Source organism: Rattus norvegicus, chromosome 7 (assembly GCF_021556685.1).
Source record: "Rattus norvegicus strain SHRSP/BbbUtx chromosome 7, alternate assembly SHRSP_T2T, whole genome shotgun sequence".
Taxonomy (NCBI): Eukaryota; Metazoa; Chordata; class Mammalia; order Rodentia; family Muridae; genus Rattus; species Rattus norvegicus.
Window position 1 is genome coordinate 118,515,925 of NC_141540.1, and position 25,570 is coordinate 118,541,494.

Sequence of the window (25,570 nt, forward strand, 5' to 3'; positions counted from 1 at the left end):
ACTTGAAGCTAGGACCAACTTTTGTTTTAATTTTTAAAAATCAAAAACCTGAATATTTTTTGAGATACTCTCCAGTCCTAAGAAAACAAATCTTAAACTGTAGTTTAGAGTCTCAAGTCACCAGTCCTGCCCCTCTCTATGAGAAATAAAAACATTAGCATTACACTAAGAGACTGCAGGTAGGAGATGAGGAGTAAGACATGGTGTGTCATTATGTAGCCCAGGCTACCCTTGAACTCATAGCAATCCTCCTGCTTCAGTATCCCAAGAACTATAAGTACCAGCCAATGTCAGCTTAAAACTGTTGTTGCTCTTTAATCATCTGTCAACTGTGACATCAGTAAAGCAAACATGATCAAGGTCAAATATTCATACTCTCATTTTATGGGATAAGATAAAAATATATATCTGCAGCAAAGCATGAGAAAATTCTTGGGAACAATTCCTCAAAATGAAGCAAGAAAAGTCTAAATATGTTACAAAAATGGGAAAACCACCTTTACAGTTATCACGGGTAGAACCACTTAAAAACCTATTTGAATCCATAAGAAAATCTGTTTTAAATGTATGCGATTATTTCCTGACGATAACTTTCCTGATTGGGTGGACAGTCACAAGTGACTCTCCTGTGTGGCTCCTTCACAGGCAGCCGAACTGAGGGAAGCTCCTGTGTTCATGCCCATGCATGCTCACATTTCTACCTTCAGACAAAAGAAACAAAGACGCAAGGGAGAAGTCTTTCCAATCACCAGAGTCAAATAAGGAAGCCTGTGGCTTACAGCCACAGAAGACTCATGTTAAGGAGTTGGGCACACAGCACAATAAAACTGCTTGGATAGCATGTGTGGGACCCTGGGTACTACCACACAAGGACCTAATGATTCCACATATGCAGCTACCTAAAATCCCACACAGATTGTGTGTCTGTGCTCCAAATTTTATCAGCCTCTGTATTAGTCCGGAGGGTGGGGTGGGGGTAATTTTGAGTACTGGAGGAAGTGTTCTTACAGGCAAGGTCTGAAGAGATCTCTAGCTTGCTTGACTCTGGGAAAGAAAGGTAACCCATAACAGCTTGTGGGTGCTGTCCACAATGCTCCCATGGGCCTGCATTGTGACTGGATTAAAGTGTCTACATCTGGAGAGAACACACCTGAAAACTCAGGTACTGATTTAAGACGTACCTGAGGCAAATATCCATGTACATTTTATATTTCTTTCACTACAACAGAGAAAGCTAGATGGTGGTAAGTATACTTTTAATCCTAGCATTTAGAGGAAGAGGTCAGGTCTATCAACATGAGTTTGAGGCCAGCCAGGGCTACAAAACTGAGATCCTTGGGGGTTGGGGATTTAGCTCAGTGGTAGAGCGCTTGCCTAGCAAGCGCAAGGCCCTGGGTTCGGTCCCCAGCTCCAAAAAAAAGAAAAAAAAAAAAAAAAAAAAAAAAAGCCATGTGGCACCGGCATGCCCACAGGGGTTTGGTTTTAAAAAAAAAAAAAAAAAAAAAAAAAAAAACTGAGATCCTGCCTTAAAGAAAAATAAGTAAGTAGAGATACCGGATTGAATGTCCAGATGAATTTGACTTTTAATAAAAGCTCAAAATAATGAGTCTCTTCTTACCTGTTTCCTCTCAGCTTAAAATAGCAGTTCAGAAAGAACTGTGCTACACAAAATGACTACCCATGCTACCCATGGCCAGCACCCACAACATTATCAAGGAGGAGCTTCTTAGAGAAGAAAGAGGATATGTTCATTTCTATGATACTGGGAATTTCCCCTGGATGTCACCCTGCATTCTGCCTCTGCCCATTACAGTGTGAAAACAAAGGCAAAGAGAAGACTGTGACTTGGAATAAACATGCTGTGGCACTGGCCAAAGCAGTCAGTAGGTGATAAAAAGGTCCAATGAGGTGCGGCCATGTTCTAGACAGCTGAGATAAGCTCTACCATATACATAAGAAAGGGGAAAACTTTCTCCAAAGCCAAAGGAAGAAACAGAAAACCTCTCTATCTCTCCAAGAACCTCCCTAACTTCTGACTGTCTCTGGTGTCTCCCTCACCACAATTGTAGACCTCAAGAAGCCTTCCTACCCTACTTTTGCACTACCTACACACACCAGTTCTGTCTTCCATGGCCTCGGTCCAACTTCGAATACAGGAACCATAATGATAGCCCCTACCTTTCAAATACCCTCAAGCATTTGTTCTCATCACTGCCTGGTTGAAGACTCTGCCTCCTTTGAGTGAGCACCATACAACCTGATGTAACAAGAGGCAAATCTCACAGCCAATGTCACTGTGTATTCACAACTGCACTGCAAACAGGCTGACCTTAAGGCTGCCCTTGTAGGCTTCTGCACTCTCTAAGATGACATTTAGGGGGGGGGGGGTCATCATTCTCTCCCCACCACCTCAGCTGGTGTTCCCTACTAATATAGGTCATTTTCAAAGAGAAGAAAGTGCCCTCCCACTATCACGGCTTCAGTTCTGCCCAGAGATGCACACATGCACTTATATTCCAACACAAGGAGATCTTTCTCCCACCCTGTACCACTCCCTGCGGTCCATGAATACTATGCCCTAAGTGCCTAGGTGAGAGTGTGACTTTCTCTCATCTACCCACCCTTTCCTACATCACTACAGGAACCTCTTTTCTTTGTTGACCATGATCAGAGAAAATTAACCTCACCTTCTGAAAACCTCCTTTTCTGCTCTCATCACCGATGAGCAACATGGTTATTAGTCCTGACTTTGGAAGCCAGTCTAGCAATGCCCGGTGAACTGTGAAGTGTCAGCCTGTGGCTCTGCAAAGCCCCTCAGGAGGCCCATCTGAGTGTATGCAGACTCCAGTGTGAGTGGCAGCTTGTTGTCTCAGTCTCTGTGAGTAGAAGGCAGGGCCAGCCTACCATCCAGTGACAGGTTGGGCTGGATGGGGAAAGGTCACTGAAGGGTCTCCTTTCATCCTGTCTCTCATGCCCACGCAGCCACCTGCCATCCCACCACTTTCTTGCTCACTACTTCACAGTGAAACTCAAAGAAGTTGTCAGGCTCTGGCTCTTCTCTATCTTCCTCCTTTCCTTCCTCCATTTCATCAAAGTTCCCAAGTCCAACACTCATTAACACAACTCAGCCACCCTTTTCCGTGTCCTCTAACCCAACCAAGTTATCTAGCATCTCAGCGATAGTCAACTAAGCTGACAGACTTTAAACATGTTCTCCCCTAGTTTTGAACATGCTACTTGGGGATTGTGTAGCGCTGTTTGTTTTAACATTACCACTGGTTACTCCTTGGTGGCTTTTTTGGGGAGTGGGGTTTTTTTTTTTTTTTTCGTTAACCAGATAATATTCCTTGTTACTCAATCTAGGTCGTTCTCTCCACATTTCCTCCTCTATTGTCAACTCTGCTAATGACCAAGTGATGGACCAAGCCCCAACCACCTCCCTTCCCATGTTCCAGTATCACTGCTTGGCAGTCCCACAGACATAAGAAAATGTTACATGCTCATGCTCCTTCACCACCACCAGCACCACTGACAATGTGAAATCTAGCACACCCTGCCGTTCCCTACCCAAGTGGATGGCACAGGCTGCAAGTACATGAACGAGGACCCTTCTTATACAACCAGGCCTCTGACTTCTCCTGATGTCTCTCTCAGTACCCAGAGGGCAACATCTCTTTCATGGTCCTCATAGTACTTTCCCCACTTCTGTTAGTGTTCCCCTTCAAAACATCTACCACACTGCAGCCACAGACAAGATCATAGCACTACCACCCCCACCACCCCCACCACCCCCACACATCTACAGTGTCAGCAAACACAGGGACTTTTCTATCCAAACCCCTTTAACGTCCTCTGTGCTCAGCTAGGTTGCCAACCCTCCAACCTCACTTCCAGCCATTATCTCCTCTCAATCACTGCTCTGAACATACTGGGGTCTTATGCCAGCTCCCAACCCAGTAAACTCCATCCCTCTCCCCAAAACTCTAAGTCCTTCATTCCTCCCTCTCCCAATCTCTCTTTATGGTCTCTGTCCATGGCAAGGCTGCCTCCTCTTATCCTTCATGCCTTAACTTACCGTCCTTCCCTGAAATAAGGTTCCCCAGCTACTCCATCCTCATGAGCCCAACCTCCCAACCCTCGGCCCTCTACCACCATGCCCTGCTTCTCCCCGACAGCTCCATAAACTAACTGTGGACATGTTTTCCCTGGCTATGGTTAGTTTCTCATAGAAAGCAGCGCTTCTTGTGTCTATCATGGAACATTTGTCCCTTGACTTTTTGTTGTGTAAGGTCAAAGCTATTTGTAGGCATTTTTGGCACTCAGCAACTATTTAATCAAGTCCTATAAATAAATTAGAATGCTACTAACTCCTCCTAGTTACCAAAAGAACAGAAAGCTTTACCAACACTACAAGCCACAAACAAACATCAGCGCCAGTGAGTTTAAGTATAATAGTTGGAAAACATCACAACACTAGTACTAGAAGCAGCTCCGTTTATTCTAAGCTAACTTAATTATCAACATTCCAAACCGCCTCATTTCCAATGCTGTAAATGTATTACAGTACGATAAAAACCACCCAACTGAAGGGCACTCTAATCAAATTAGGCACATGCAAGTCCAGACCTATGAGCTGGTCCTATGTGACTATTCAAATTACTCAATCAAAGCTTAAGTCCCTTGGTCACTGTTAAGTGCCACACATGGCTGGTAGACATCACTGTGGACACAGCAAATACAAAACATTTTCACCAACACAAAGCTATATGGACAGAACTGTTACAGAGTGGTAACCACCTGGAAGCAGGACTCTTAAGAACACAGACAATGACACTGTTGTGTGTATCTTTGAACAAGAAAGCTCCCAGGGCCTTTTCTCTGAATTCAACTTTTAGGTTAGAAGAACTTCTGTCCTGGTAATGTGGCTGACTGCACACCAGTTTCAAAATGAGGAAAGGAATATAGGAAGCATATGTAGTGAGAAATAAAAAACTGTGTTAGATATAAGGAAAACCCAAAGGGAAAGATATAAAAAGCAAGGAAGACAGAAACAAAGCAAAGCACAAGGGGGCTCCGCATTAGTAAGGAATACAACCACTGCCACACACACCGACATGCCCAGCCATCGCGATGCCCACAGCTGTACTAAAGTCCATTTTCAGAAATGCCTACACTCACTGTTGAAAACAGTTATGTAGCACTTTCTTAAAGGACTTACTTTCAATGACTATTCTTAAATATCTTGGTTTTCAAAAGGGGAAATCCTCTCCACTAGTTAAGATACTTGACAACAAAAAGACCTATTCTAAAAATGTTCTGAATGGTTAATTTTAGGGCGTCAGTCAGTTTTAACTAACGCAAGGAGGGATGCTGCTCACCAAGCAGGCCTCTGTGAGAGCAGGACAGGACCTCTACACGACAGAATACCAAAGGAGGATGAGGGATGTTAAACAGTGTCACACAAAACAGTCTATACACACCACAGGTGAACAGAGAAAGGTTGTTTAACCTGTTTGTATCCAGTGAGCCCCATTATCCAATAAGATGACTTAGGTCTTAAATCTACACATCTATGTGCAGTTAGTATTATTTTTAAGTTCAGTAACGTGCACAACAAAGGTCATTGCAGTTCCTGTTTTAACTTTAAAGAAAACATGCACGTGTTTGTATGAGGTGTTGGGAGAATTCATGCCACTGTATATGTGCCAAAGTTAAACAACCCCCAAGGAGTCTACAGAAGGTCTTCTATGTTACATGGCTGTGCAAGTTAGACCACTCTGACAGGCACCGAGGCTGAGAAATCTAGTAATACCCCTTCCCTTCCTTAGTAAGCAAACCTGAGTTTTCATTCTGGCACATGACCATGGATACCATTCAGAAGTGGGCTCTTCCTTCTAACCTGACTGCACTAGACTATTTTTCCCAACCCTCATTGCAGACAGGTACAGATAGAAGACTAAGTTCTGGTCAGGAAGTACATTCAGAAGAGTTACTTAAGTCCTGTCCTCTGAGGTAGAACCATGCATGCCTTTCCCTACCTCCATTTGAATTAATTTATAGAAAAGGAAGATAAGGGGCGGAGGAAATGGCTCAGTGGATAAAGTGTTTGCTATGCAAGCGTGAGGACCAAGGTTCAGATCCTTAGGACCAACATAAAAAGTCAAGTGTGACAGTTTATGTCAATAATCCCAGTGCTAGGGAGTGACGGTAGAGACAGGCAGGTCCCTTGGGCTTACTGGTCTGCCAGTCTAGTCAGAATGTCCCCCCAAAAAAAGTGATGGGCACAAGAGGAAGATCCTTGATGTTGACCTCTGGCTTCACTAAGCAAATGTACCCCCCTTACATATACTCCAAAATAATACAGGGAAGAGGGAGAGAGGTGGAAGAAGAGAGGAGCGAGAAGGGCAGAGAAGGGGAGAAGAGAGCTGTAGTAACCATCTGGCTGCATCCCACCAGCAGAAAAGAAACAGCAGCAACAATGAGGCACCCTATCAGCCATGGGCCACATGTATTTCAGACTTATTTTGGTAAAAGACAAATAAACCTCTCTTATGTAAGTAACCAACCTCTCTTATTTGAGAAGTTGTTTGTATATGTTTGGGATTTTTTTGTTTGTTTGTTTGTTTGGTTATTCACAGTAACCTTTACCCCAAATGATTTATTTCATGCTAACTCATTTCATAGCACAGAAATTCCTATACATAACAAAAGTGCACAAATTTAATGAATGACTAACCAACTGTCTGTCCTAGAATCATGAAATGTCTACATAGGAAATCCTGGCCAAGAAGTGACCCACCCAGTCAATCCCCTAACTTCCTCCCCCTGAGCACTCTCACTGAAGAGCTGAGACTGGAGTTCACACAGCGTTACTGAGTACCGGAAAGAGGACACCGTCAAATACGGGCCAGGGAGTCAGTGTGGCAGGTAGAGGCCAATCCAAAGAACCCACAGAGTGGGAGGAGAGAACTGATTCCCAGAAGGTCCTCTGACTTCCACATGCACAGCCACACCCACACATAATTTCAACATCTCCATCTCTCTCTCTCTCTCTCTCTCTCTCTCTCTCTCTCACACACACACCTTTATAAATTAAAATATTTATACTCATTTTCTTTATCTGAAAATAAAAACACTACCCCCAGGATGAGTTGAATGCTGAAAGATCCTAGCTGTGCTAAAAACTCTGTAAAGACAGCAGTGTGCGCACATATATTTAAATGTTCACACGTTCACCCTCACCACTGTAACAGATCATGGGTAAATGTCAGAAAACAAAAACAAACAAAGAAAAATTGCATGAAAACAGTTAAGTAGGCAGAAACTTGGGGCCAAATACATCAGTGACTTTGTCCAGCCTCCTTTATCAGCTTTCCCATTTCTGCATCTTTCCCAACTATTCTACTTCAGTTCTCTTCTGCAAAGCACCAAGGAGCTGAGCCGCTGGGAAGGAAAGGGAAATGAGCATAAAATGAAACAACAGTTAATGGCCTAAAATGCCCTGCGAATGCATTCCATTGACTTGTATAAGCTGCTTGAACATCTTGCAAGGTATCCATTGTGTCTGTGTATGTTCGCATGCATGTATGAAGTAAACATATCACACACACACACACACACACACACACACACACACACACACACACCCCACTTGTAAGCCTAGGGTCCAAAGAAGTAAAAAGAGAGCATTAGATCCCCCTGGAACCGAAGTTACAGGAAGTTGTTTGCTGCCTTGTGTGGGCTGAGAACCAAGCCCATGTCCTCTGGAAGGGCATCAAGAGCTCTTAGCTGCTGAGCCATCTCTTCGGCCCCCTAAGAATTTTTCGATTGATGATCATAGCATTTTTCTTTAGAAAATATTCTTTCAAATCAAAAAGGCCATGTACATGTACAGCTATACTCTGTATGTGAGAGCCAAACCACCTAAGAAGAGGGACATGGGCTCCTTCAACTTGGATCACAATGCAGTTTACTTTGATGATAAACAAATCTTAAATATTTCATTTCAACATTTCGGAATTTTATTCTCAAAACTGGCCTAGTTTCTTTAAAATTTTTATACTCCTTTGAATTATTTAACATTCAAAATATACTTTACAGTTTGAAAGGGTAAATGAAATCACCTTTTTCTGGGGCACTTGTGGTAACTCCTAATCCATATGCACTACACAACTGCTGTCATGTTCAATCTAGTACAGTGTAAAAATATTCTAGAGTCAAATAGCGGAGAATTATACTTTAAGCAATTTTACTATTTTCCCAATTTAATAACTAATAGGAGTTTTTAACAAAGTTTACAAATACTGGTAGACAGAAGACAAACTACTCAGGGGTATCAGAGAGGAGCTGTCAGTGAGGCAGATGCCAGGACTCTGTCACAATGCAAAGAGCTACAATCAGGATAAGAGGGTTGTGAGAAACGGGCTCCTGACAGCCGGTTTTGCTTCTCCAATGGAAGGGCTGGTTTGTGGAGCTTCTGCTCTGAACTGCCACGTGCATCCAGCTTTACAGGGCCAGCCCTACCTCCCCAGATAAACACTTACAGCACCAACTCCTGGGTCTGAATGCAGAGGAAGGAGTGGGCGTCTTTTGAGCTAGCAAGAACTGACTGGAGTTTCTAAGAAGATAGCCTATCTCCACACTGGATAGGCTACACTCTTCTATCCCAGATCTAACCAATGGTTTCAACAACAAAGAGTTCCTAAAATTTAGTACAGACCACTAGTTTCAGGCCGTGACAATACTTTTAACAACACAAATTAATCTATTGTGATTTGTTTTAATTATTTCTGGAAAAGTTTATTTTTAGTAAATACTATATCCCCCACATGGGAAGCTACAAACCATGCCAGAAATGTTCCTGGAGGAGATAAACCCTAATAATAGACCCATCGGCTGCTCCTCACTTAGGTTGTAACATAGTTTCCACTTCAGCCGATATGACCTCCCCTGACTCCTCTGGGTCATCTCAAGTCTCCACATTTATCTTTATCTTGAGGTACTTAAGTGAAGCCAGCAAGGATGAGAGGAGGGAGAAAGAAGCTCCTTCCCCTAAGCCTTCTCCCACAGCAAAGTTTACAGTAAATTCTCTGAGAGCTTGAAAGGACTCCTTCCTCTGGAATGCTTTGTGGCTGGGAACTCCATGGATGTACAACGGCCATCCACAGCAATGCTACATATACAGCGAGCCACTCACAGGGCAACGAAGCTACAGGACCTGTGGTGCCTTCATGTCAGCCTGATCTCATTCTAATTATCCTTAACCTAAGCTACATTGTGAAGCTGTCTCAAAACATCCCAAGAGAATAAATGTCACAGTATCTAAGTGGAAAGCATAATATATTGTCTAACTTTTTAAAAAGCTAAGCAAGGAAACCAAAGACTAAATGTAAGAGACTAATGTTTTGCTAAAAGCCGTGATCTCAAGGGTTAGAGCTGCTGGCACCTTTACATTCTCACTTTAAAGGTTAAGCGGGGTGGGGTAGTCAGTTGTAGTGACCCATGGCATTAGCACCAGCACTGGAGGAGAGGCAGGCAGAGTTTGAGGTTAACCTGGTCTACACAGAAAGTTCAGGCCAGCCAGGTCTATATAGTAAGACCATAAAAAAGTGTGGCTGGAGACGGCTGCTCTTCCAGAGAACCCAGGCTCAATTCCCAGCATCTACACAGCAGCTCACAAAAGTCTAATTCCAGTTTCAAGGGATCTAACACATCCCCCTCTTCTGGCTTCCAGGCGCCAGGGATGCAAGTGGTAGACATACATGCAGACAAAGCACATAAAAATAAGTTAAAAAAATTAAAACATACATATTAAAAAAAATAAGCAGGGTTGGGAAAAATGTCTCAGCTGAGTTCAATCTCTGTCCCACAGTAGAAGGAAAAAAACCAACTCCCTCAAATTGTCTTCTGGCCTCCAGATATGCACTATGGTGTGTGTACGTGTCTGCCCCTCCCCTAATAGACATGAAATATAACTCTCCCAGCCTCTGTGCCAGCTTCTGCTGCTGCTTAGCTCATGAAGAATGTCTAGAGGATATTAGCCAGCAGCAAGCAGTAACAGCTCTTCAGGACAGGGCTAAAAGCTAGGAGTTGAAGCGTTCAGCGTTCAGTGTACCAGAATGAAATGGTTAGTGAGACATCCAGGGCTTTTCCTGCCATCCATGGAATCTAGTCTGGGCAATTAGAGACAGATGGGCCTTCCTAGTGAAGTGATCTTGGGGAGTCGGACAGCCTCACAAGCCTTCAATTTTCTCATCTATAAAACTGAGTGAGCAGTATTTGCCCTGCTGAGTTGTGAGAATTTAACAAAAAGTAAGCTATTTAGAATAGCCACCTACTGTAGAACAATGGTTTCCCCACCACACCTCAGACCCTAGGGATATATATATAAATGAATGAATATGAAATCCTGGTGGTTTGTATGAGACTATGTCATAATCCTCCTCCTGTCTCTTTTCTTCCCCCTCTTATTTTGTAGAATAAGGCATCAAACCCAGAAAGACAAACTAGCCTTCCAAAGGTTCTATTACTAGTTAGCAACAGAACATGAGCTAACGCAGCTCCTCCTTGCTCAGTGAATCCTCGGTGAATCAACACCTCTTAGTGTGGCTCGGAGTCAATACTGTTGTCTCTTTTGTGATTCAGACACCCAAGAGTTAACACTCAGCCCTACCAGGACTGGAGATGCCAGGGAGGGCCTTATGGGATGAAGCTAGGAACACTGAAATCCATTCCTCTGTGATTGGTTGATTCCCAAAGGGGTGGGAAGAAGAAGAGAGAAGACTGTCATCTGATCTCCACAGTAAACAACAGCAGGAGCATCTATCTGCTCAGATTTTGCAGTAAATCTGTGCCATATTTCTGAATATTTGTGACCACCAAGCTCTGGAAATGGTAACTTCCGACCTTCACCAAAAAGTAAAGCTTCTGCTGTTCAAGGAAGATTCCGAAGAGTAAGTCGGGATGACTGCAGGCGTTTAGGACAGTCTCACGCTTCCACAGTGGCCACAATCAGCTCTGGAGCTGAAATCTGACACCTACACCCCCCCCCCCTTACGGAGTGGACTCAGCCTGTTTAACTTGGCCGTCCCCCCCCCCCCCCCCCCCCGCTCTGTCATCTTGGAAACATGACTTGGCTACTCAGTCCCATTCCCTCTTCTGGTTTGTCTCTACTCCTTAAGAAAGATCCTATCAAGAAAGCCAGGGAAAAAGTAAGGAAAGAAACGACAAAAAGAAAGGAAAGGAAAAATAGTAGATAGATTGATTGACTGACTTTGGAAGAACTCTATCTCATTGCGAGTTATAACTCTGTAACGGTATAGCACACACACGCTGAAGAAAGAGAACCTAACAGCATGCCAAATCCTTTGGGGAGGTCTGCCCAAGTCAGTGAGCCAGGCTGGGGCCACTTAACTGACTTAGGTGAGGTGATGCCCTTCAGCCCTAGCTCCACTCTCTCCCCAGGAGTTTCTCTGTCCCATTTCACAATGTTACAGGGAGTACACCCGTTCTATGGAGAGAACTGGAGCAGCATTTGTTCTGCCTTGCAGCTGACGAGGACTCCACATGCTATGTATGCACTGAGGAGCCACAGAAAACAGCTGTGTCCTTTGTACCTACACAGCACCACACGTTCTAAACTAGGAAAGGGGGGGGGGGTGTTCTGCTCGGTGGCAAAGCTTGGGAACCTAAAGCAAGTCAGTGCAGGAATGAACTTTAACCACCTTTGGGTGGCCTCAGACAGGGCTAGGCACATCCTCCCCTGGCCAACCAAATAAACCAGAAATGGAGCAGCCCTATCTCTCCAGAAACGGAGATTGTGGAAGACCTGCAATCGTTCTGACCTCAAGGACAGAAAGGCCCTTCAACATAGCTGAGGAACTGAGTAGCAGTCTTTCTACAGCTCCTCCCTGTGCTGGCTCTGTGGCCCAAGCCAAGTTAGCTTACACTGTGTTGTTGACGCCCTTTGCTAACACAGGTGCTTGCTGTATACATCTTAGAAGCACTGGTGACCAGGCAGTTTTTTCTCAGGAATGTTCAGCAAATTAACTACTCAAGGGAGACAGGAACGTAGCTGTTAGAAGCATGGGCTGGCTGTCAGGCAGGTCTAAGGTTAAATACCTGTTCCACCATTTTCAGCCTCTAAGACTCAACCTCACTAAAGTTCAGTCTATGTATGTATCTGCAAAACACAGCTTCTACCAGTTGCCTTGGAAAGAGAATGATCGTTAGGATAATGAGGTGTTGAAGGGATGTGTACATAGGTGTATGTACTTACTGTGTATCTGATGCATAGTAAGCATTCAATAAATAGTAGCTGTTGCTATAAATTATAATGGGGGACTGTAAACCAACTCTGTGAAGGAGTAGCCCTGACAGTTAATAACCATCCTAATTAAAGCATTTCTGCACTTCACCCATGCCATGGTGAGACACAAGTAACATGAGGATGCCACAGACCACTCAAGGCAGCACACCATCTCTGCCAGACTCATTGGTGGAAGCCTGAGAAAAGGACTACATGAAGCCACATAGTGAGGAGGTCTCAATATGGAGTTAGCTCCCAGCTTACATGTACTACTGTGCTGTGCTGCCATAGTAAACAGACCTTTCTGGATCTGTACACCTGAAGAAAATGGGGTATGGAGCAGCAAATAAGGACAAGAAGGGGAAGGACTCTGATCTCCTCTCTTCATGTTCTACCAGGCATGGAGCTGACAACATAACCAACATTTTTTAGGCAAGCATTGTAGAATGGCTGCTTGCTAGACTAGGGCAGCAGCACATGTTTTTATCCGATAGAAATAAACTCTCAAGGAATTACAATCATGTCATCACAGACAAACAGGGGGAGGTGCTGTCAGTCTGGATCCTAAGCTTAGAACCCATCGCCTTTGCCATTGTCATCTCTTGAGATTTTCATCACCACAACCCTAACCTGACAAACTCACACCCACTCACACCTCAAAGCCTGCAGTGCTGGAGTGGAGCAGGGCCAGGCCAAGTCTTGGTCGTGACAGTACATGTCCATCAGGAAACTGCTCTGGGGAAAGTGCATACTGATAATAAGGGCCCTCCCTGTATCACAAGCCCAACTCTTTACTAGAGTATAGGCATAGTAAGACCTGGCTATGACTCAGTTTCCCCAACTGCAGAACCAGGATGACATGACTAAAGTCAGCTATGACCTTCAGTGAGCTGAAGACCCCGCTGATATTCCTACCTTGGGCTGTTAGAAAACATGCCAGCGAAGAGCCAGGGCTTCAAGACAAGTAATTACAGCTCACTCCCTAGACAGACTGATAGTTCAGGTCCAGTCAAGACACATCTCTGGAGTATAAAATAAAAGCAACTAGCAGGAAACAGTAGGACAATGTAAAATCACCTGACGCCTGGAAGGGCACCTATTGGCTTGTAAAGGTACCCTCCCAAACACCTCAGCTCAGAAGGACATACAGGGGCCTGAGTTAGCCTTCACATCCCACATAGAAATGATGATTGCTATATCTGACCAATGGATTAGGGCCTAAACGAAGGGGGCTATCTGCACTGGGCAAATCATATGGTCATAAGCAATCTCACAACTGCCTGCTCTCAGCAAACTGGCAGCTCTTTTTAAAAGATGCTCAAGGGATCTAGAGTTGCAGGAACCAAGGGAAATGTCTTCAGATTAATTCAGCAAAGGCCTCTCCGGTTCCACACAAAGTGTCTGTAGGGGTGATGTGCTGGCCAACACACAAGATTACACAACAAGTTCCCTGAAAGCCTCACGTGCCCAGGTCAGAAGCACTAAAGCCCTGCCACAAATGACCCACCAGGAGGCCCTTGCCAGTGTCCCACTTCTTCCACTATCAGTTACAGGGACTCAGGCAGGCCTAGGGTGCCTGTCTTGCTCAGCAGTTCCCCCATCACCCACGAGCTAGCAGTGCTTACTTCCTATCGTCTCACTCCACTTGCCCTTTCCTTCTAGCATTAAAATACCATGTTTTCCAGAATAACTAAGATTTTATATCACGGCCATGCAAAGGAACACGACTGGGCAGCAACAACAAAAGAAAACAGGAGCACTGGCTGGCATCTCCACTCTGCATGGATGGATCTATGAATCTGCAGTGCAAGGAGGCCAGCCTCAAAGGGCCACTGACCTATCTGCATGCAAAAGAAAAGCTGCCGGGAAAAGTAGACAGTGGATGAGCACAACTTGGGGCACGGGTGGAATACAGGAATCAGGGAGTTATGACTCAGTAGGAAGTGGCTTCAGATGAAGTGATGAAATAGTTCTAAATTAAATCTGATGCTGGGATGGCTGAACAACTCTATGAATGTATACAAAGTCAGAATTATATATGCTAAATGATTCAGCTGCGTAGCATACAAGTTACATCTCAGAGCCGGTGTTTTTAATGTCCTAAGAAATGACATCTTTCTTCAGGAAGGAAAGTTGAGGGGATGTGGATTTTCCAGCCAGCTGCCTCTGTTTCCAGTGCCTGCCAGCTCCAGCCTATCGCTTCTCTAGTTCCCACTTCTGTTCCTTGCAGGACCCAGGTCAGGCTTCCACTTGCCCAAAGACAATAATGGGGCTCACGTTGGCTTGATTTGGTCTTATAGTCACAGTCAGCCCACGCTCAGTCTTGACTTTAGTATCTTCCCCACACACCTAACTGTTCCTTTGTGCAGCAGGGAGTAAAGTCACACAGAGACAGACACTGCCATGAGAGAGTGCATGACCTGCCACCTGAAAGCTGATGAACATACAGTGCTTCAGCACTCCAGGGCCAAGAGCAAAACATTCCCTTTCAGCCCCCACTTCTGTAAACTGGAAACACCACCTAACACAGTTAATATATGCAGCTACAGAAGTTAAACAAACAACAAAGTGTACGTGAATAATAAATTCCGATGGTGTCTACCACCCGAAAGTACTCGATAGTAAAACCAATTATAGAAACTGTACACCCAGGTTTTCTCATGTCACCTAACCAGCAGGTTGGCCTCCATATCAAAAAGCCAGTGATAAAAGCACTTTATTAGCACCAACCTGGTCATAACCACTTCCTAGATGACCTAGTCCAGCTTGCTCAAGCCCAGATGGATGCTGGGTTACTACTGGCATACTCTTCAATCTATCTTCCTATTTTCCAACTCATTTTTAACCTCACGCACGCGAAGAACTGCCTCTCCAACTTCATATCCCCTCCTCTACCTCATCTGTATTTATCATCTTAAGTGTGACACTTCTAAGTCGCCCTGAATAACTGTCGCCTGGTGCAGCTCTAACAATTCCATTCTTCCTAAGTGTATCCTCAAAAAAGAGTAACTCAATAGTGGAACATGATTCTCTCTCAGTAGAATACTATGAAGCTATTTAAAAATATTGTAGTAGTTAATAACATGAAAAGAAAGTTCCAGTAGAGTTGGCTTGAGCTGGAATTCAACTGACATTTGGGGGGCGGAGATTTTTAGAATGTGCATACTCACAGAGCAGCTGCCTACAAATGACTTGAACAATGAACAGAAAGGTTCAATACGCCAGGAGAACTTTATTTTATCCACTGATCTACTGTATATTATATATTTTCTTTAAGACTTTAAAATATTAATTCAATGACTCAGCAACTAACACATAGTTGTGAATCACAAGGACTGGGGCTCAGAGCTCCCCAGCACTTTACACAACTGACAAATAAGTACATGTTTCTAGGCTTGGAATCCATGTCTAGAGAGTGAAGGGGAAACTCCTGGCTGAGTACTTGGCAGTGCCCTCCAATAAGGACCAGCCTGTGCTCTGCCTTGAGTCTGAGCCAGAATCCCCTGCAGAGCATGCTGGAATGGGCTGCTGGGCATCCTCTAGTTTCTGGTTCAGTAAGCCTAGGGGGCAGGAAGACCATCGATTTACACACATTCTCAGGTGGTACTGACACTGCTGGCCCAGAGGCCACCCACCAAAGACCACTTGACATACAGACTTTAGGGCCTTTATAAATCACTGTTATTTCAGGGCTACTTCCTCACAGGATCTGAAATAAAGTGCCTATAACAGCTCTAAATAACACATCTACAGTGTAGGATAGAGCACCTCAGGACACTCTAGGAACTGGGTTTCTACTAAAGTGGGCAACAAACAAAGCCAAACTCTAATGTGGGTAAAAAACATCTGAGAATGTTAGCGCAGATAAAGAAAATGCAAGTTGTTCTGTGCCGGTGTAGCAAATTCACTATGGACCAATGGCTACTTGCTTTGCTCTGGGTGCCCTCTGCTGACAGAAGTCGACAGAGCCACCTCACCTTTGTTCTTCCCTTTCCTCCTCCCACCCAGGAGATTTAAGAGTCCACAGCATAAGACTCAATTGCAAAAAGGTTTCCAGTTAAGAACTTTTCTTCAGCCCATAGTGAGAAGGACAGACTTCTTTTGGCAGCTTTCTTAGGCCCTTCCTCCATATGTATGGCCTGGCCCTATCTTGTCTCCAAATACATTAACTGGTTCCGGTTGAAGAATTAACTGACCAGCGTTTGATATAATGGTTTTGTGAGTGTACCACGAACTTCAAAAGTGGCACAGGAGAAAAATTGCTCTCATAAAGTGCCCAGTAGAATGTGAAATGTAGCTGGTATCTTGGGCACCTCTACTGGAGAGAACTGTTCCAGTGCGGTTCCAGCTAAACTGTAAGAGCTACAAAGTATCTTCATGTCTACCTTCTCCTGTTCTTCACCTGAGAAAACTGGTGGGCCCAAGGTCAAATGACAAATGTTGAGCCATGAGAAGAAGCACAGGACCCAAGATTCCAGGTCTTCTTGTTATTTAGAACATCCCTCTTTTGTTTGGGGGTCTCACTACCTGGCCCTGGCTGGCTAGAACTCAGAGAACTCTCACACACGGGGCCTGCCTCTGCTTTCTCAAGTGCTGGGAGGGATTCAAGGCCTAATCGGACTTCTTTCATGCAGCCATTGAAGACAGCCACAGCTTAACCATCTCTATGAATCGGAGATAAGAAAAAACAACAAACGAGTAACTAACTAGTCACAGGGGTGGGGCCCTACTTTTTCTAGTATCAAGACTAAGCTTTTCTTAATAACAATCTTTCACTAATAACAATCTTTTTTTTCTTTTTATTGTTTTTCACAGGCCATAAAGCTGTATAGGTTATTAAAAAGAAATATCTAAATTATGGGCCAGTTAACTATGGTTTGTGGGCAAAATCAGCTTGTCATCTATTGTTTAACTCACATATGGCCTATATGTAAGATATGTGTTCTCGTGCGCGCTCTCGCTCTCTCTCTCTCTCTCTCTCTCTCTCTCTCTCTCTCTCTCTTTCTCTCCCTCCCTCCCTCCCTCTCCCTCCCCCCCTTTTTCCAGGTGCTCTTGTGTCCATATGAATGCCTATATGTATAGAGACCCAAGAGCCACCTTGAGAATTTCTCAGGAGTCAGGCACCTCAAACAGTCTCTCACTGGGACCTAGGGTCTGACCATTAGGTTAGGCTGGCTGTCCAGGAAAGCCCAGGGATCTCCTTGTCTCTGCCTCCCTGGTGGTAAGACTTAAAACGTGCCACCATGTCCAGCTTTTTACATGACTGTGGGAGCTCAAACTAGGGTCCCTATGCAGTACACCAACAGATGACAAGCTGATTTTTGCCCACAGACCATCATCAACTGGCCCCTCACAGTCGTGTTTTCTTTTTAAGGTATGAAAACAAAATTCAAAAGCAGGAAATGGAGCTGGGAGAGATGATTTGATGGTTAGGAGCACTGACTGCTCTTCCAGAGGTCCTGAGTTCAATTCCCAGCAACCACATGGTGGCTCATAACCATCTGTAATGGGATCTGACGCCCTCTTCTGCTGTGTCTGAAGACAGTGACAGTGTACTCACATATATAAAATAAATCTTTAAAAAAAAAAAAAGGCAGGTGAAACTTTTATAAAAAATACTTATTTCTGGGCCCACCAATGTTATCAGAGCTGAATTTTCTGTTTCTGTCTCCTTTCCTCAGAATGAACAGAGAGGATGGCCCACAGAGCCCACTTACCTAGCCTAATACTTGACGGAAGCAGAGCCTACTCTGTTATGAACCCTGAGATATTGTTTGGGGAGCCTTTGTTTTCATAGAAGCTCACCGTCCATGTGAGGTCTCTGTCTCTGTGGTCGCTTGCCCAGGGACTCAGCACACTGAGCACACCTGACCCATCTTGTCTCCAGAAACACTGTGGAAGTTGCTAATATGCTTCCAGCAGATATTTTTCAATATTCTTTTTTACAAATAAGGAACAAAACCTCAGAGAGGTAAAAACATCAGGCTCAAACTGAAATTTGGATTTGACACCAAAGTCCTACAACCATTCTCCAGTGGTTTTCAAACTGTTCCCGTCAGCTTCAGGGCCTCCCAAGTGAAAGAAACCAAGAGGCAGGCCGCAGCTTCCCCGCCTTTCCACCAGAACCACCCACCACTTACCTACTCGTACAAGCTATGTCTCTGTAGCTCATGTTGGGCTATATAAAGTGACTTCAGACACTTACATGGCTTGCTACACAGCATGCATTCCCCTCTCCCTTCTAGAGCGTGACATTTAGGTCCCACCCATTATAGCAATGCTACCCAAAAAGGTTTGAACAATACCCACACACTGATCTCAATTTAGGCTTCAATTTATGCAAACCCGAGAGTTTCATTAGCACTGAGCATTTAGGCTACTGCAGGCTACACTCTCTTTCTGTCCATGTTACTGTGGAGCTATAAAGCTTTGCCTGACCACACAGTACAATCCTCGAGCATCTGGGAGCTCTGTGCTGCCCAGATCTCTGATGTAGTGGCAAGCAAGCTGGCATCTCCTAAGAACTTTAGTTAGGCCTCCATTCTAATTCCCTCACTGTGTGGTTAGCATAGCTGTCTACTGCACATATGCTATAGCATTTTATCCACTTCATTTTGCCTCCTCTTTAAGCACTGTAAGCCTCAAACGAAATTCTTTGAGTCGCAATAAACTATAGGACTCACCAAAGCACACTTGATTGCCTTATTTCTACCTTAAGTAAACATCTGAAGAGAAACTATTTTAAAAAGCTTCAAGCCTGTAGGTCTGGAGTTCAGTACATCTCATCAAACAGAAACCAGCTATAACACTTCTTAGAGTTTCTTATCAAGCTCTCACAAAATCTTAATTTCCTTATATGCCAGTAAAGATTACAATTCTGTTCCCTTGCATATAGACTCCTTGGGGACTCACTGAGATCAAAGGAGAACCGGTATGAAGATAACAGAGAGAAACAGGGCAAAATACAGAAAAATCAAATGTAAAACAAAACTCTTTTAGGATTTGTTTCGTGTGTGTGTGTGTGTGTGTGTGTGTGTGTGTGTGTGTGTGTGTGTGTGTGTGGTGTGTACATGGGTGCAGAGGCCTTCAGAGGCCTGATGAACGTCCTGGATAGTTTGTGGCAACCGTCAACACCTATTGATATTCAGAAGTACAGTGGGACTGAGAAGCAAACCCCAGTGCTCTGGAGAATCAGTGTGTACTCTCAACCACTGAGACAACTCTTCATCTCAAAAGTTGTCTTTACATTGTTTCTTTAATCAAAATGGAAGTGATGAAATACAAAATATGTCTAGTTGAAAATTTATAAAATTTGAAAGCTAGCACTTTTAGATTTAGAATTCTGATTGTCCAATTCAGAGACAGAACTCCAGAGCCTGATTTAACCTACTGTGACTCCTTTCTTTACCTATCTATATACAGTATGAAGTATTACTTAATGTCTCCTACAGGTGCTGGCACCACTGTGTTCTCTGTGTGTTAGTGCCTTCACTATAATAACCCTGCCTGGCCACCTGCTTTCTTAAGGGTAAAGTACATCTACTGAAACTAATGTTCTGGTTAGGGGTGGGGGCAATCATAAAACAACAGAATTAGAGAATTCTTGAGTCAGTCTATGACCCACATGATGTCAAGGTGCTTGTGAGAGCACTGGGTGCAGGTACAACGAAGAACAAGGGGCAATCCTAACAGGAGACACACAGGGACATTCTACTAATTCAATAAAGACATTTATTGGGTGTTTAAGAGTCTTCAAGGGCTAGATAAAATGACAGATTTACATTTAATACCCACTTGACCAAAGTCATTAAATTTGTAAGAGGTGCTCTCTCATGGAAGATCAGATATCTTGCTTCTCTGTATTAATTTTTCATAAAGTTCTGGCAAGGCAGAGGTGATGAAATCTGGCAGTCTGACCAAAGTTGCCCTGTTCCCGTCTTTGTCCAAATATATCAGGTCCTTATTGCAGGGCTGTTTGGGTTATGACCTTTAAGATCTCTTAATGGCAGGGATAAGTACCAACAGAAATGGAAGGAAAGCATGTCCTTCAGAGGACAGCAGACACTAAGTCTAGTCCATATAAACCTATCAGCGAGACTTCTTGATGGAGGTAGCAACTAACAGGAGACTTAGGGAACGGGCTGGATGCAAGCATGGGAGGTACCTTAAGGGGAGGTCCTGGGACTTAAACCCAGCCCTTACCAAGCCCTACAGTAAAGCTGGAATACTGAGGCCCTTACATGAGGGAGAGGAGCGGAGAGGAGTGCTCAGCAGAGACATGCTAAGTAGTGTAGTGAGACCCCAGTGAGGTCAGAGCTGTGCTTTTAAGTACTAATTATAGAGAACTTGCTACAGTACAATTCTAGTGACTCAAAAATTTGAAAACTAAAACATTGTTGATTAAAGCATTAGTATACTATAATATAGACTATAATCCGGACGAGCCTCAAAAGCTGGGTAAGAGTCATAGACAATAGATTAGGTACCTCACACAAGTCTAGCAATAGGAAATGCCCAGAAGAGAGTTTCAGCCAGAAAGCTTATCACAGTGTTTGTCTTTTAGTCAACAACTGAGTGAATACCTGGAGTGATGGATTTGTCCTAAAACTGGGGGATGGTGACAGGGCCACTATTCCACATTTACAAAGTCACTGAATGGAACGTTATATTGGATAGACTTTATAGTGTGGAAACTATACTTCAATAAAGCTTTTAAAAAACAACTGCCACATGTGCATTTAAATAGATTCATATTCTGTGTATGTGTGTATGTGGGGGGGGGTAGCTCAGGGGGGAAATAATATAAGAAAGGAAATATAGGGGTTGGGGATTTAGCTCAGTGGTAGAGCACTTGCCTAGCAAGCACAAGGCCCTGGGTTCGGTCCCCAGCTCCGAAAAAAAGAAAAAGAAAAAAAAAAAAAGAAAGGAAATATAGTCATATTATTCTTCCACTTGACTATAAAAATATTTAGTGTTAATGATATATCATACAGCCTATAAAACAATGATATCCTGGATTTATTAGATGGAAGAAGGTATGCTTATAAAATGTAATTCCTATCTTCGGCCGCAGGAAGCCAGAGGATATGTACAATTAATAAATAGGAAACAGCAGAATGCAAGTTCTGCAGATCCATGATGGTAGCAACAGGAAACCCAGTTTGTGAACCCTTGAAGACTGAGACCTGGGGACAAAAGCCAAGGCTGAGCAAACCCACAACCCACGGAGTTAAAAACTGCTGCTCTTACTCTCCTCTCTTGCTCCTTGTTCTTCCCTTTTCTTCCCCTCTGTCTCTGACCCTTCTCTCTACCCCGACCCCTTCCTTCCACATGCCCATGGCTGGCCTCCTTTCCTCTCCTCTTTTTCTCTCATTAAACCTCTCCACGTGGGGGAAAAAAAAGAAATAAAGAAAACTGCTGCATGTGCCTCCCTTCCTCCACTAGAGGGTGCAGGGACGACACCATGATAGGAGTGGGGGGGGGGAGGAGATGGTGGAGTGTAAGGAACAGAAGAAATAGTTACCTTCAGAACCCATCTCCCCGCCCCACCCCCCCAGAGCTGGGGGCCGAACCCAGGGTCTCAAGCGCTCTTCCATTGAGCTAAATCTCCAACCCCAGAACCCATCATTTTAATCTAGCCTCTAGCTGGGGTCAGGGAGAGCTGGGGATTTGGATGCACAGATGGGGCAGTAAATGCTTAAACACATGAACATCCTCATATGTTTTTGTTTGTGTTTATGCTAAGACTTAAACCCAGGGCCTCGTGAATGCTAAGTAAGCAGCCTTTACACTCCCAGCCCTAAAGTTGAATTCTGAAGGACAAGAATGTTTTTCCAGAACCATTGACTATAATGCATTAGCAAGTCTAGGAAATAATGTCCACCAATCAATTGTTGACCACAATCAACGCATGAGTGCATGCCCATGCATTTATTTGTGTGTGTGTGTGTGTGTGTGTGTGTGTGTGTGTGTGTGTGTGTACACGTACATGCTGTCTTAGAAAACACTGAAAGGCACACTTTACACAGAGCTATGTCCATTTTTAAGCTTGAAGGCACTAAGCTATGTAACTGAAGCCTTCCCCACATCTTCCACCCACAGTTATCTACCTACAAAAGCAGAACAGCCGGCTTTGTCTGCACAAGGACTACAAGAGGTGGTGCTTTTGTCCTTACTCCCCAGCCAAAGTAACTAAAATTCTGAAAAGTTCATCGTGAAAACTGCTTTCAGGGGCTGGAGAGGGGCCAGGTGATTAAGAGCTGCTCTCACAGAGAATCTAGGTTGAGTTCCCAGCACCCACATGGGGACTTACAACCATCTATAGTAACTCCAGTTCCAGGGGATCCCATCCCTCTTCCCTAATTTTAAAATAAAGAGATAAACTATGGACCATCAGCCCTTTAAAGCAAGACAAGAAGAAAACCTGACAGAAACAGAACTTTAGGGCATGAACACTTTGGTTTTCTTTCTATAAAATAGGAACAAGCCCAATTTGGGTGAGCTACTCTAAAAATCAAGTAAGACACAAAAAGCTCTGTAAACTTAAGCCGCAGAGCACTTTACAAACATTTGTTTTTGTAATTTTTCTGATAATCCTATTTCTACAGAGACTTCAACACCTAAACCTAAGCCAGTCTGTTCTTGTCTCAAATGCTCACTGTTAACACCTCATTCACAAACAGAGTAAGTGTGAGGCACTGAGATGTGCCTGAATTAAAGCTCAAAAGGACTATGAGAGGGCACTGCAGCATCAGCCTACAACACTTAGTTTACAAATATCCCACCAGCACTGAGCATGTCTCAGACGGGCTACTCTGTTCATCTACCTGCATCTGCTGGACCTGAGGTGACAGAACTGGACACTAAAGCCAGCTCAGTTGCAGTTGCTGGCAGTGTGCGTTCCATCAGATCACTTGTTCCGCACTTCCTTGGCCATGCTTCCAGCTCTCCTGCCTGATAAACCCAGTCACAATTCTGCAATACTCCTCCAAGCCCTTCTCAAAGTCCCTAGGCTATGTGTAACCTAGTCATACAAGTTTAAGTCCTTACAGTACAACTAGATACTATAGAGATGATTGATGAAATCACAGAGTTTCCTTGCCAACAGTCCACATTTGAATGCTTTGAGAATGTTTAATAAGACACAAGAAATCTTTGCTCAGTTGGACTGGATGCAGGCAAGACAAATGTAAAGAACGACTGAGAGGAAATAAGAACAGACCTCCATGGGGCTAGTAGGAATGCCATTAATGTCTTGCATACATTCTGCCAAGTCTGGCAACATGCCTGTGACCCCAGCACTTTTCAGGCTAAGGCAGAAAGATCCCAAATTGGAAGTGAGCTTAGAACACACAGGGAAGTCATCTCAAAAAATAACAAATAAACAAACAAACAAACAAACCAAAAAAACAGACACTGAACATTTTGTGAAGCTAGTTTATGAAACAACCCAGTAGCATTTCTATCAGTAGATCTGTATAAAATTTTAAACGAAAGTTTAAAATTGCTTTCCTACTTCAACCAAATGTTTAGTTAACCCTTGGTGGCCTGCTGGTCTGTGTTGTTTAATGACCACTAAAAGGAGCCTTTATCCAATGCCACCCAGTTGGTCCAGGGCTGTGTCAACGAAACTGTCAGCTTACCTTTCCATTCTCAGAAGTGGCCCAACTTGAACAACAGATTATTATAGTCACCTTAATAATAGTGGGTGTATAAAGTTGCAATACTCAGAGGTGACAAAGGACCAGTCTTAGGATTCCTGCTGTATTTTCAAGGTCTCCTCTGAAAGCCAGTTCCAAATCAACAATCTTAACAGATCCATGAGGTTTTTATAGAGAACCAAGCCCTCTTCTAACTGAACTACCATTCCTAAGTCCCTTCTATACAAGAACTAAGACCTGACACACGCAGTTGTTCTCCCATTTAAAAGGCTCACAAACAATCTCACTTTGCTGTACCAGGGTGCATTTACAAATACATGCATGGCAAGCTGTAGTTGGCCGTCCACCAGAATTAGATGCTCAGGCCCTGCTGCTGAAACTGCACATTATGCAGTGTATCATGAAGAGTTCAGGCTGAGGGTGAGATGGAGGGACATCATCAACTGGCTAGCCCATTCAGTGCCAGAAGCTGCTGTTTAGGTGCTGGGAAGATACCATCAACGCTCTCACTTAGCGGTAGACTCACTCTGCTGTGATAGAGACACTGGTCAGGCAGGATGTGCCATGGTGATGTGCCCACAGTGCAGCAGTGGCATGCCTTTTATAAGGATAACCAACCAACCACCTTCAGACTAGTGTCAAGTCTGCTCCACAAGAAGGAACCCGTGCCTGGTGCTATATATGTGGTCAAAAGTCTTCAGGGATGATATGGAGTCATAGATCCTAGCAGAGAAGGTGCAACTGTTATTTTTCCTAAGAGGACATGATGTGCTCATCAAGTTGCTACCTAAACAAATATGCTCATCTCCAAAGATAAATGGTGCTGTCAGCTTTGATCAGAGGACAGTGTTGACCCATACATAGCTGGTCAATAACTGAGAATAAGTGATCATATAGCACATAGCTATTAACAAGACATCTATGTCACCCAAATCCAAGACATCACAAAGGAGAGGACAGAAAGAATAAGAGAACTCAGAATGGGCTAGAGCATTATAGAGTGCCATCTTCCAGATACAACATGTTTGTGCCACTCCTGAACTCACAGAAGCTCTAATTACCTGCACGAGACTGGGCCATCAACGTTCATCAAGGAGCAAAGTGGGACTCACAAGGTTCACTTACCTTTAGGATTTATAAGTAGTCGATGGTGTCTTGGTGGAGGTGGGGGGAGTCCCGTGATACAACCATGCGACTGTAAATAACCTCTCACCCCAGGCTTCTAACAAAACCCATTAAGGTAGGGCTAGAGGAGATGAAGCAGAAGAAGAAGAAATTGGGAAGAGAAAGGGATCAGCAGCGGTAACATGGGGACAAGAGAGAGCAACAAGGGTATACTTTATGTGCACTAAGTGTTCTGCCTGCATGTATGTCTATGTGATCTATCAGACCCCGTGGAACTAGAGTTACATGAATTTAGTTCCTCTGGAACAACAGTCAGTGCTCTTAACCACTGAGCCATCTTTCCAGCCCCCAGGAGCTAGAACTCTAAATCACTAAACGACATTACGAGCCTAAAATCCTGCACGGCTTTGATAAATACTTAGCTTTTTAAAAAGCTGATTCTATATCTGTGAAACTGAAACAGTGTTCACCTTCTCCA

General features: G+C 43.9%; 1 protein-coding gene across 32 annotated transcripts in view; it reads right to left on the bottom strand.

The window, feature by feature from the left end:
• Positions 1-25,570, bottom strand: part of Rbfox2 (RNA binding fox-1 homolog 2) — a 243,580-nt gene that overhangs the window by 130,898 nt on the left and 87,112 nt on the right. Inside the window, exon 3 of one of the 32 annotated variants that reach the window (XM_087558204.1) lies at positions 25,093-25,213. The gene's annotated coding sequence lies outside the window, so the exon portion shown is untranslated. 32 annotated transcript variants of the gene reach the window in all.